This window comes from Manis pentadactyla, chromosome 13 (genome assembly GCF_030020395.1).
Source record: "Manis pentadactyla isolate mManPen7 chromosome 13, mManPen7.hap1, whole genome shotgun sequence".
Taxonomy (NCBI): domain Eukaryota; kingdom Metazoa; phylum Chordata; class Mammalia; order Pholidota; family Manidae; genus Manis; species Manis pentadactyla.
The window spans coordinates 283,801-297,465 of record NC_080031.1 but is presented as its reverse complement, the minus strand read 5'-3'; the positions used below and the strand labels follow the sequence as shown (position 1 = coordinate 297,465).

General features: G+C 47.3%; 1 long non-coding RNA gene across 1 annotated transcript; it reads left to right on the top strand.

The window, feature by feature from the left end:
- Positions 1-375: 375 nt before the first annotated feature.
- LOC130680333 (uncharacterized) lies at positions 376-10,209 on the top strand. Its single transcript, XR_008993295.1, has 3 exons — positions 376-786; positions 896-983; positions 9,647-10,209. It is a non-coding gene; the product is annotated as an uncharacterized LOC130680333 (long non-coding RNA).
- The last annotated feature ends 3,456 nt before the right edge of the window (positions 10,210-13,665 follow it).

Genomic DNA, 13,665 nt, shown 5'->3' with positions numbered 1-13,665 from the left:
CCTCCTCTCCAGACTTCAAGCCCCTGTGATCGCTTCCTTTCTTGAGCCCCTAGTGTCTTTATTAATGGCATAGAACCTTACTATGTAACCCTTATAAACCTGTCTCTCAGAAACACTGTTGGTACGTCTAGGGGCAAAGACCTACCGTCCCTCTGGGTATGCCTTGTGCTCAGCAGCAGTCCCTGAACACTGGGTACTGCTCGTGCTTGCTGACAGCGAGGAGGGCAGAGGGGAAGGGCCCTTCCGCCGACACACAGCTGCTGCCTTCAGTTTGGCAGGTTTAGACCACAGGACACGTACCACGAGGACTGATATCCTCACAGGGCAGTTTGAAAAACAGGAATGTGTGTGTATTTTAGGAATTCATGACTTCCACTCACAGCAGAGTACCTTCTGAAGAGAGAGATTGGGCACCTTTGTTGAGCATTTCCATTATACTTGATTTTGGAAGGTCAGACTTAATGCAGGGACTGTATTTTTGGGGCAGAACCTCTCCTGCCCGTGTGCTGGATCCCACCGGCTACCTGCCCTGCCGGAAACACAATCTGATGGCAAGATGTCCTGGAAGAGGGTCACACAAATTCTGTGATTCAAGGACTGATACAACTGAAAGCACTTCTGGCCCCTCAGCTGTGAAGTTCAATATAGACATTGAAACAAACTAACCAACAGATTTGATAAATGAAAAGTAAATTCAGAGAAGGCATGAATTACAAAATTGTAGTGACAGATCAGAAAATCCTATTGTAACTTCTTAGAATAAATAGCTGGTGATTAACAATTGGGGTAAGTAATATTTTACCTGAGTATGAGCATTAAAAAAAAATGATTTAGGTGAATCTTTACATAAACTATTTAAAGGTGATAAGGTTTTATGGTTTTTTTTTGCTTTTAGTTTCTGGGCTGCTGGTTCTGCCTTTATGTGGCTGGAGATAAAAGTATGAACAATTGATTCTTGGTGGTCCTAACAGCTAAAAGATTGTGTGAGTTAAAACAAGGGTTTTGGGGGGCCTACACCATGGATCCTAGCTATTTTCTTCCTTACAAGGTTCTCTTTGACCTTCATTCGCCTCAGAGCCAGTATTTGGCAGCTGATGCCACTGGCCTGTAATTTGCCATTTTCCCTCAAATCCCAAGTCGCCAAGTGAGAAGGATGGTCTGCTTGCTGGCTGCCTCAGCAGCACCACGCTGCGTGCTGGAGGGCATGGTGACTTACAGAGCCGGGGCGCTCAGCCACCCCGTGAGGGAATCACGTGGCACCCTTTACGCAATTGCCTTGATTGGCTTAACACCTGCCCCTCTCTCCCCAGGAAGTCTGAGTGAGGGACCCAAGATGAGTGTAGGCATCAGTGTTTTTAAAAACGACTTAGTGGTTTTTTCCCAATGTCCCCTGCTGCTGCTAGTAAAGACTGGAAGGCAAGCAGTCACATCAAAGAGCAAAGATAACTAAGTAGGCCACAAGTCCCGTGCCCTTTCCCAGTCACAGCCCCAGGCTGCCCGGGCTTCCGGCCCTCCCTGGACCCTTTTCTCTACTTGTGGGCTCTCGACCCTTATCTACCTGCCTGCCGTGTTCTCTGGGTCCTGCTTTCCGGGAAGCAGTGCGTGCACAGTGTGCTGAGACACACTAATGGATATTAATAATTTACTATACTTCTCTTCCCATTGATCCTCTTGTTTCAGTACATTTGAATGATAACGTCTGGAAAAAAGAAGTGGTGGCTTTTCGGTGATTTCAGGCCCACTCGAGTGCCCACTTACTCATCTGGTGGGAGAGTTTGAGCAGGCGGGCCGGCCCGGCCTTCCAGGTCAAGCCCCGCTGGCCGGTGCCGGTGGTCTCCCCAGGCAGGGGCCCCCGGCTGTCCGAGGGGAGCGTGGTGGGGCGCCCTGCCCGGGAGGCTAGTGGGGGGCCCGCCTTGAGCGCCGAGCCAGGTCCGGACGGACCAGCCCCAGGGCGGCCCCTCGGCCCCTGCGGCCGCGGACCGGGGGCAAAGGTCGGGTGCGTCCTGGGGAGGTGGCCCTGCGTGGTCACCGCGGACGGGGAGCGCCACGCATCTTGGAGGGACGGTCTCGCCTCTTCCTTGTCCCTCTTGACAAGGTGTCTCCGAGTCTCCCTGGCGTTTCCCATGACGTGGCCCCATTTTTTCCTGCCAGTGAAGTTACACAGACAGGGAGGCTGGCTTTGCAGCGCTGCGTTTATGAAAGGGTCTTAGGAATATTCTAGGCTCAGGCCTCTCTCCCCTCCTTGGGACTTTTTCTGTAAGTCTTTCCACAGTCTCTGATCACCAGAGATACTCTTAAAAATAGCACGAAGTTTACATTTGTCGCCATGTTCTTTTGGCTTTGTTTTTGTTTTGCCGCCAGTGTCACCGTCGCTGTTTCTGGAAACCGAGGGAGGCCCTCTGGCCTGCGGGGCCGCGGAGGGGGCAGCCTGCCCTTGCCAAAGATTCCCGAGCTTCCTTTCCCTCCGGGAATCTGAATTCCAGTGTAAATTGAAATGTCCGAGTTGTATTTCTTCAGTCTGTTTCCACACATTGCTGTAACTGCAAGAATGTTCTGGAGAAAACTATGCCCACAGTTCATGGGGGACGGGCCGTCTGACACGGCCGCGCCGCCCTGGCCCGTAAATGACCCACAAACTCCTGCGGTTAACTTCAGTTTAAGACAACCTTGATGGTGTTCACAGGTAAAGAAAGATCTGTGTTTCATTGCGAGAGGAAATCAGCTTCTTTTAGGCACAATTGCCAGCCATTTGCCCATTTTCAAAGTTCCAAACATGGGGAAACCACATCATAGTACAGTCTTAACTTCGCTTCTGCTAATTTATCAATAGCGAAGGTGCCCCAAAGGATATATCAGTGTCCTGGGCCCCCCCTCCACCGGGGGCCGACGACCCACCTCCCATGGCACAGCAGCCCAAGGGAAGGTGACAGCATGTAGCAGGGACTGAGCCCCCGTCAGGCAGAGCGAGAGCCTTAGAATATCTTTGCTCCTCACGAATGAATCATGGGGTGAAAAGCAAACATTTGAAGAAGGAAGTAGAATTTGCATTTAAAAGTGTGAGGTGCCCACATAGGCAGCTTCAGGCCTTGAGGGACAGACAAGGTCAGCCCTTTGCTGCAGAAGGAGAGTCCCATCCCTAAGTGTGTAACACCGGATAGACACACCATTGAACTTAATCTTAGAACTCTATGGGGAATGCATTTGTTCTGTGTTGTTTTGTTTCTTTACACCCTCTAGATGGTCAGAATTTGTTTTATGGAGAAATAATATGAATTATAGCTAATAACATTTATTAACTATTCACTACCTGGCAAATTGCTTTTTCTTCACAATGCTTACTATAATGTATGAGGTCGATGATTCTCACTGTCCTCTGTTTGAAGACAAGCATGCTGACACTCAGATATTAAATGTCTTGTCCAAGGTCACCGAGGTAGCAGACCTGGGATTCAACCCAAGCAGTCTGTCTGACTGCAGAACCTCTCTCTTAACCAGAACTTTATACTCCCTACTTTTTGACTTCTTTGAAGTCCACAGTCCTTGATCTCCTTTTTTGGATACTATTGAGCTATCTGGAATGATTAGATAGGTAGACAGAACAGGATCGAGTCAACCTGTCTCACTGTTTTTACCTCTACTTAATCGGCCTCTTGTAACCACAGCCTGGAGGTTGTCCTAGTTCAACAGAGTGTGCAGACAACGCATTCACTCTTTCAGGGGCTCTTCAAGAACATGGGGCCCCTAGCTGATTTTAAACATACAGCTAGATCAGAAAGGGATCTATATCCTAGAACTGAGTGGAAATTCCAGTTTCTAATTACAGTCCCATCTGAATTCTTGCTGAGATATGAGAGCCATGTCCAGGGGGTCTTGGCACTGCTTCTTTCTTACTTCTTTGACCTTTCTCCTAACAGTTCTGCTGGGCAAATCAGAAAGGAAATGGGAAAGAGTGCCATCTTCAGGGGATACCACAGAGAAAATCTTTCAGGGGATTAGGAATATTGTAAGTACTTCCTGCTCTTGCTACATCAAACCTCAGTTTTGTTGGAATCCTGGCGCAGTTGCCTGGGTGCTGAAAGCTACTACTCAGGCTGGCTGGGTCTAGCGCAAGGCATGGTGAGAAGGGTTTACAAAGATAAGGGAGACAAAGGAGACCTGGAGGATGCCACCGTTGGGCACAGTAGGGCTAACAGGGAATAGTGGGCAGGAGAGGGCTTTTATACACATCTGTGGGTGCCCTGGGAAGGCCAGATAGGCAGAGTCAGAGTCCAGTCTACAGTGTGATAACCAAGGTTGGTTGGTTTGAATGCATAATAACTCCCATGGTTCAGAATTCAAAAAGCCTAAATGCACTGTGGTATCCTGGATTGGGTCTTGAAGAAGGAAAAAGCAGAAAAATGGGTAAAATTCAAGTGATCTGCAGTTAATAGTAAGTGTAAGATGAATTTTAGCTGAAATAAGCAGGTGAAGAGAGGCAACAAAGGGCCAGGTAGTTTATTTGAATGCCACTCCCGGGTGATGTTCCGCAGTCTGGGTATTACAGGCTGGGGGAGTCACACCTGGTCAGGGAGGTGGGGGCTTATAAGGGGTTAGGAGGGGGAGGAGTGGGCAAGCTATCCTAGGGGGCATGGAGAGGTAAGATCGGCTAAAGGTGACATAATAGACAACTAGAAACTTTTTTTCCTTCCAAGAGGGAGGAGGCTGACATCCAGGTCTCAGTTGGCAGATCAGAAGGATGGAATTCAGGAAGAGCTGTCCCCTTTCCATATAAGGCACGGACCTTGGGGTCTGGTCTGTTCTTCCCCCTATGACAGCTCTCTGTTCTGTTTGCATGTCCTTGTTTTTCCTTCCTCCAGCCTAACAGTAAGGACAAATAAAAGGACAAATGGATGTAACAGACACTGAAAAAATCTCACTTCCGTTCCATTCCCCAGGTACCCAGTTAACCTTCCCATAATCGACCAGTGTGATTGATTAGTCATGAGTGTCCCTCTGCAAGCATCTGTGTGCGCATTCTGTTCTTCACAGATGTTAAGAAGGTACATACACTGTTCTGGCCCTTGCTTTGTTTTTACTCTTAATACTGTCTGTTTAGGGGCAATCTTATTTCCGAACATTTTCAGCTTAAATTACACCTCACAATTTCAATAACACTGTGTACCTTGCTTTCTCACTAACACTTAAAGGGTTTTTCTTGAGCTGTTTCAGGCAAGATAGCCAGGGATCTGTTCAAACAATGTTGGAGCCTATGATAGGACTCAAAGGCCTGAGACTTTTGAGAAAGGTCACTGTGGGTAAGATTGTAACATTTCCAGAATATCTCGCCTGGCTGTGGTACATCTGCATATCAACAGGCGTTCAGAGGTGGAAAGAAGTATGGCTTTAGTGCATTTGCATCTTTCCTCAGGGGTGGAGAGAAGCTCATCTCCATATCAGTGGGTAATTACCTGGGCAGCAGAGGGCTCATCTGGACCTGAGAGGGGAGGGGAGGGCTGGTTTTGCTGCTGCTGGAGCAGGAGAGAGAGATGGCCTGGACTGCAGTTTTATAAGCAATAAACGGATTTTAAACTTATTTCTCCCTTTGACTGATTTTGGTTTTTAGAGGTATTATGTGCCAAGATTTCCTTTCCTTGGACTAACAGTCATCATGCCTTTTTGATTTCCAGGTTTGTTGTAACTTAAATCTACCTTGTGTTTACAGGAAATATTAATTCTGACTGCTATTCTTGGGGAGTTAGGAGCCTGCACACCTTGAACACATGTCTCCAGTTTTTCTGTTTGAATGTCTGGCTTGGGCACCAGAGTCAGTGAGCCCTTGGTAATCAGTAACATAGATTCTAACATTTGTATTGTGCTTTCCATTTATGAGGTACTTCATTTACATCATAGATCTTGTTTCTCACAACAACCCCAAGAGAGAAGTAAGGTAAGATTTGCCCCTATTTTCCTGATGAGAACTTTCTGGAAAGCCTTGAGTCAAGTCTTCTGACTTAAGGTCATGCTGTCCTTTCACACTGGTCTGCTTTGTTGCCAAAGCTCAAATGATTTGGAATGTTCTCTTAGCTGCCTCTACTTCCTCAGTGGATAATAACTATTAATAGCTGACATTGGAGGACTTACTCTTGTCAAGCACTAACATAAGCACTGTATATGAATTTTTAAATTTTAAGAACCATGTGAGCTAGGCTTCACAGCTGTACAGGTACAGAAACCAAGATTCAGAGAAGATAATTTATTTATTTGTCTAAAGTTGCCCAACTCGTATTGTTAGAGCTGGGGTGTCAATCTCGGGCTTCCTGACTTCCAGTGTGTGCTGTGTGTGCTGCCCTGAGTCAGAGCCTAGTGTCCTGTTTCTTTGATTTGCTCTTCCCAAGAATTCAAGCAAAGGTTTGCTCTGGAAATCCAATATGTTTTTGTACATGGTGATAAGCTGCGGCGTGGAGGTGGGGGGGATGAAACAAGGAGTGGTGACAGTTTCTGATCGTGAGTCTCACAGCCTTTTCTGTTTCTTTACGTGATTCTAGGTAAAGGCTCTTTCCCTTTGTCAGGTATGCTGCACCGTAAAAATGGATTAAAATATTGCCACAAAGCAGAGGAGAAAAAGGAGGTGAAAATATTGAGATGAAGTTGAGGGGAAAATATTCAAGTCCCACAGAATAAGGACATTGTATAGATATAAAATTGAAACATCACTAATGCGGTGGTGATAATTACTACTTTGAAGTGAATTAAGTACAGACCTAGGAGACAGTTGACCAGGGTCATCCTGCTAATGAAGATAGTTAGAATTTGCTTGCCTGTGCCTCAAGCTTTCTGTGCATGAACTGGGCCGTCTGCCAGACGGCCTTTTCAATGGGACGACACTGGGTCAGCCCCGGGAGACCTGCCTACGTACAGGTCTCCCTCCTGCATGTGGGCGGCCCCTCCCTGTAGGATGACTAGAGCTGAGCAGCCTTGGACCAAGCACTTATTTGTAAAGCCCTGGATGGGGAGGAAGACGCAAGCTTGGTCAATATGAGGCAAGACATGAAAGAACGTTACAGTGACGTCACTCAGACTTCCTCAGGCCTGACCCTTTTCTGGTGTGACACAGCTGTTTCAGGCACAAGAGACCACCCCTGCCAGTTCTGCTTCATACTCTATCCTCCGACAGCAACTGGCGAGTCTAATCCTGTTTTCCCTCGACCACTGAATGAGTGAACTGAGTGTGGGTGTCAGAACTCAGTGCCTTTGTGCAACGAATGTCACATTGTTCCCTGAGGGTTGCTTTAACCCCTGGCCTAATCTCGCTGTTGCCTCTGGCACTCCCTGGTTTCTCCTGGTGTGTGCAGAACCTGGAGAGGAGACCAGAGGGAGCCATAGAGAGGACGCTGTGACAGCTTAGTGCCTCAGTTGTGTATAGGCAGCATTAGCCAATTTCCAGGAAGGCAGCAAAAAAGGGATCATTTTAATCTGGCAAAACACACAGCCGTTAGGGACAGAACTGCTCATTGAAAGCAGGTGCAGCTGACATTTGCTTTTTCAGGACGGAGGTGGCCTCCAGAGACTCTTCAGACTCTCCCTGAGCAGATGTTTTTGTTGACATGGAAATTACTTTTCCCCGATGAACTTTTAACTTCTTTAAGTCAATGACTTTGCTCTCATAAAATGTCCTGTCCCATTTTCAGGGGGCTCTGATTGAGTAGATCTGGGGTGGTCAGGAACCTGCATTTTTAGCAAGCAATTTAGGTGACTCAGATAGTCAGTGGACCACAGACCTGAAAAGACTGCTTAGATTTTGTTCCAGTTTCAATTCAGCCCAGCTTTTGAAATAGTCTTTCTGCTGCAGTCTGTTTCAATCATTTTCTTCACTGAAGGATTTATTAGCATCTCCATGTTTACTACCTGTTTGATTCTCACATGATTACAGTAACTACAGAGGGAACCTGAGATGGTTAGCTCCGTTTTACTGTGGACGAGGGTGTGGGAGGTGAGACTGAGCCGAGGGAGAGGCAGGTCACCGTGAGTCAGAGACAGGCGGGAATTGAAATCCAGGGTTGAAGACTCTCAAACCAGGCAATTTCCTGGGCTCTGTTTTTTTCAGCCTGTGATTTCATGCTCAATCATAGTATTCCTTAGGTGTCTAGTTCACGGTGCTTGGGTAAGCAAAGCGTAGTTGAGTTTTAAACAATAGCATCACTCAGTGTGCTAATTTTTGTTGAGCATATTGAGGCCTGTGTGAGCTACTCTCCAGTTGATGATACGTAACTGACTGAATGTGCTGCTGTCTGCACTTGCTTCCCTCATAATTTCCAAAGACTTTTTCCATAAAATAAAAGGGTTTGGCCTGCATTTTGTGCGTGAAAACACCTTCATCATTTAAAATCCGGCAGTACTTTTCTCATTATCCTGGAAGATGAGCAGCCTGAAACGCGCTTGCAGGTGTAGATACTGAAATTGTGTAGCAATACCAGTTATGAAGTGGTCAGATAACGCAGAATATGCTTATGCAATTTTAACAAATACTAGAATGAAAACAGAACGAAGGCCCTAGACGATACATCCGTAGGCCTAGTTTGAGAGGACCGTTCAGGTCCATCGGCCCCCAGACGTTCAGTCCCGTGGAAGGCCAGGTACGGGGCTGGCTTCCAGGAACCCCACGTGCAAGGCGAAGTCTCCCAACCGCATTTATTCACGATTTCACGCTTCACAATCAGACGCGCAGAAATTGCACTTCAGAGCCCGTGATCGGCACGCGTGGGCGGCGGGTACGGCCTCCGCCACCCGGGGACCCCGAGCGGCCCCGCGCCGCGCGCAGCCTGTCCGCGCAGCTCACGCCGGGCGGGCGCCGGGGTCTCGGGCGCAGCCGACGCCTTTGCGGCTCGCGGGTCGCGGGGCGGCGGCAGGAGGAGGGAGAAGATGGCGGGCGCGGCGGGGCCCGGGGCCGGAGGGGCGACTCCCCCCTAGGCCCGATCGCGCTGCTACTCGACGGGCTCTGCGACGGGGACGCGCGGGTTCCGGGGTCGCGGGAGCCTGAGGGCGAGGGGGCCTGCGGGCGGCGCCCCCGGGGGTCCCCGGCCCGCGGCGCTGAAGGGCTTCCCCGACCCCCAGCGGCGCCGTCGCCCGTTCTCCCCGCGCTCGTCCGAAGCCCCGTCCCAGCGGTGTTCAGAGGTTGTCACGGTCGCCCTGGCTCCGGGCGTGGAGAGGACGCGGGGCGAACTGCTGCCGTTCCTTACAGGTTGTGAATTTTTCCGCTTAAAAAAGGTACGGGAAACAAAAGCAAAAACCAAACGAGAAAGGCTCAGGCGTTTCCACTTTTCCAGCGGTGTTCAGAACTTTGGCTGCTTTTTCGAACCTGTTACCCACCGTTTTAACTACCGAACTGAGCCTGATGCTTTCTGAGCAAGAGAAACAGGACTGTGCGTTGTCCTGTCGTGGCCAGATGCAGTCGGACATTCCCTGTTTAGCTAAGTAGCTAAAGGGAAGTAACTGGTAAGGGATCTGGGGTTTCTGATTGATTCTGTAAAGCAGACCCCGTAAGACTTGACCTTTGAGAAGGAACAAGTGCTGTTACAGGGCGCAGGGCGGTCTGGAAACGGGCTCCTGGTTTTGTGCGTGTTCAGCTCTGGCCGACCTGGTTGTGAGTGCGTCTGGTTGTCATTTCCAGATACAATTTATGATGAAGATGAGGTTCTGTAGCTCTCGGTGAGCAGTTGGGGAATGTCACCTGCCTGGTGGGAGGTCCTGACTTTGCCCACTGTTTGCTGGTGAGTATATTTTGCCTGCTCCCTTCAAAACTTTTGCAGTATAAGGGATAGTGGTGCACTAGGCATTCTACATTTTTTATGCAGGTCTTTTTATGTACAGTCACAGTGTTAGCTATGGAGAGAATAAATAATGTATGCATTTTGGACTCCATGAACCCTTTCTTATTCTCACTATGAATATAAGAATTCCTTTTCTTTTCTGCCTGTGTAAACTCATTTGTTAGTTGAGAGGTTAGGAGAAAAAGAATTTCGTTGTTTATATTGGTGTTTTTCCCCCCTGAAATTGGAACTCTTACTTCTTACTTAGCAATATCATGACTTTGGAAATGTTCTTTAGCTTGTTTTTGATTGTGAGCATAACTTGTGCTCTGTGAATTTGATGAGTTCAGTTCAGTTTAGTTGGCTTCTGTTCATATCCTGTTCTATCAGGCACTGAAGTTACAGTTGATGTTAAAAAAGAACAGTGTGAGTGGAATGAGATCTTTGTCTTCAGGAGTGTCAACGAATAATCACTATGTGGTGTTAGGTGGAAAAATAGAAGCACAGATGAGTTACCCGAGTAATAGGAAAAGGATTAACCAGGGTGATCAGGGAAAACCTTCGGAGATAATGTCTGAACTAGGTTTTTTTTTTTTAATTTTTATTAAGGTATGATTGATACACACTCTTATGAAGGTTTCACATGAAAAAACAATGTGGTTACTACATTTACCCATATTATCAAGTCCCCACCCACACCCCAATGCAGTCACTGTCCATCAGTGTAGCAAGTTGCCAGAGATCCACTATGTCCCTTCTCTGTGATACACTTGAACTAGGTTTTGAAGGATGACTAGGAATTCCACATACTTTAGGGTTTAAATACTGTCTGTACGAAGCTGACTACTGTGATTTCTCTCCACCTCCGGCCTTTCTGTGCAACTCCATGTATAGATACAGAAAGACAAATATAAATATCTGTTTGTCTCTCTCCATATATCTGCCTATAATTTTTCTACTTGGATGTCAGACATGCATTTCAAATTTAGCACGCCTAAAACAGAATTCCATTCTCTCTCCCAAAAGCACCTCATTTAGTTGTCCCATCTTAGTAAGTGGCATCACCATCTACCTGGTTGTCAGTCAAAACTAGAAGGCGCCACTGAATTCTCTACCCCGCAGCTCGCAGTGACTGCAGATTCTATTCCAGATGAGTCCACTGCCCTCCGTCCCTCCTGCTACCATCTCTCTGTGGTCTCTCCAGGCCCCATGCTCTTTCCTGTAGATCACTGCAGCAGCTTCCGGACTCGTCGCCTACCCCTCTGGCCCCGACCCCTCCCTGTAGTTCACTCTTCACCCGGCAGAGGGACGGATCATTTCCTGCCATGGCTTCTGGAAAATTCCGAAGTCCTACCTCACCTTGTTTGTATCTAACAGAACCTGACCTGGGAGTTTCTTCCATGCTGTGTTCCCTCTTGATGAACTCATTATGTTCACAGTGGTCTTTTTTTGTTTGAATAAACCAAACTTATTGCTGCTTTAAGACTGTTGCACTAGGCATTCCTGCTGATAAGATGTTCTTTCGAGCTGCCGGCGGCTGCTCCTAGGCTTTTGGATGCCGACTTCAGAGCAGCTCAGAAAGGCCTTCCCTGACCCCGCGACCTGAGATTCCTCCCAGTCATTCCTTGTCCTGTCATCCTATTCTGTATCTTTACAGAGTGTTCATCACCATCTACTTGTTTTCTTGATTAATTTTTATCTTCCTCCATTAGACTATAAACTCTGCCAGAGCAAGTAACCTGTTTGCCTCGTTTCTTCTCCCCACTTGGTGCTAGAGTACAATGATAATCATAGAAAGAATAAATTTCAGAGGCTTGGAATCATGCAGCAGGTTGTGCTGGAGCATAAAGTATGGCTGGAGTAGGCCAGAGAGGTGGGGGGTGCAGGGGGCGCAGTAGGAAAAAGGGCGCGGAGAAGCAGGTGGAGTTCAAGTCTGGCGCATGTCTCCAGAGCTGGCCTTACTCTGTAGCGGTGATAGCGATTATCCGAGATAGTGCCTGAGAAGCGGTCTGAGAGGCAGAGGCGGGCCACGGAAGGCCTGCAAGGGAGAGAGTTGGAGCTTTCAGAAGGGCTTCCACAGTATCTCTTAGGAAAACTGAGTACTTCCCGCCTCTGTGTAGCAAACAGGTTTTGAAATATATTACTAGACAGACATACTTCTTTTCTTAGAGTCAATTCTGTTTACTCTCTTCGTCAGTTCTGTGTGTGGGTTTTGTCCTTAACATTTGCAGGTCATGGTATCTGCTGAACCTAGCTGGATTAAATGCAGATCCAGAAAGGCTGAGGTTCAGAGAATCAGCCCTGTTTTACTTTTTTTGGGGGTGTGTCATATTCACTTACTGAGCCTAGTCCTGGTCTGTTCTATTTCTAAAGCTGCAAGCAAAGGTTCCTGACATCTTTGTACTCTTCACCCAATTCTCTCTGAAACTCCTGCCCTGTGTCTGGCTCATGAAAAGATTTTGGATGTATTCTAAAAAAGTGATTTTGTATCGCTGCATAGCTTTTACATCCAGTGATTCAGCTTACAATATTAACTCAGCCTTTTATAGGTTGGATAAATTGCAGGTCCACACAAGGGTAGATAATGGTTGCTTACACCTCCACGAATGGTAGAATAATACTCCAAAGGCTGTGGACTCAGCGACCTGATGAGATGTCATTCTGTAATTATGGTGTCCAAGGTTGCTCATGTTTTTGCACTTACTGTTGAGCAAATAAACATGATTCTGTCTGAATTTGGCTGCATAGCTTCTACATCCAGTGATCAGCTCACAATATTAATACTGTGTCAGGTGTCTTTGTAGGTGCCCTGTGGGCACTGCTACTTGAGCCGTGAGATCTTGGGCACTGCAGGTCTGCCTTCAGGTTGAACACACCTAAAGTTACCACCGTGTGAGCTGAAAGTAACCGTTTGGTGTGATGTTGCTGACATTCTGCTTCCATGCAGCACCTCCCTTCAGTCACTTTAAAAGGTGATAGTCAGTATCTAACCTGATTCACTTAAGTTTTCTTTTTTTTTGGTGTACTCAGCCTCCTTTGGAAAGTTTGGCGATGGTAGAAGAGACTGTGGTTCACGACAAGGCTGTGGCGTCCCTGAGGTGGATCTCCCAGGAACACACTCCTGGTGCTCTGGGGGCTCATTTTGTGCCTCTGGTGAAGTGCCTCGCAAGTGGGGATTGGTTCACTTCTTGCACGTCTGCATGTAGTTTGTTCAGCGTTTGCTATCCCAGGGCTTCACGTGCTGTCAAAGCCGAGATCCGACAGTAAGATATGTTGTTTTTTTTGGTTATTTGGGGTTACTGGGGAGTCGTAGCTGACAGTTGACACAGCACCCTGTCACCAGTGACTGGCTGATGCTGTGGTGGGTCGGTGATGTCACAATCTGGCTGGCTGTGCTCGTGGTTTTCTCTGTCATGTCTGTGAGTAGACGCCTGATCACTGAGGTTCATGAGGGAGAATCTCTGTATGTGTGTGCTTGGGCGCAAGTGTGTGTTGGGGAGTGTTTAACCATTGTTTTTCGACAGGAAATACTTGCATTATTTCATTTGCTCCAGGTACTTCCATTCCTTGTGCTCAGATGACACACTAGTGGTGCGACGTGCTGCTGCTTCCAAATTGGGTGAATTCGCAAAAGTTTTAGAAATAGTGTGAAAAGTGAAATTGTTCCACTGTTCACTAATCTAGCTTCAGATGAACAGGTAAAGTAACTCTTAGTATTTAAGGAGCATAGATATGCTCTTGTTCTCCTAACATTATAAGAATTTGTTTAGGGGAGGTTTGGTTCTATTGTTAGGATCCTTTTTGCAAAATTAATACTTGATTCTGGCCTGGATAAAGTTTAGTCTGACCCCTCTTGGTGTCCGTTCATTTTTTTCTTAAC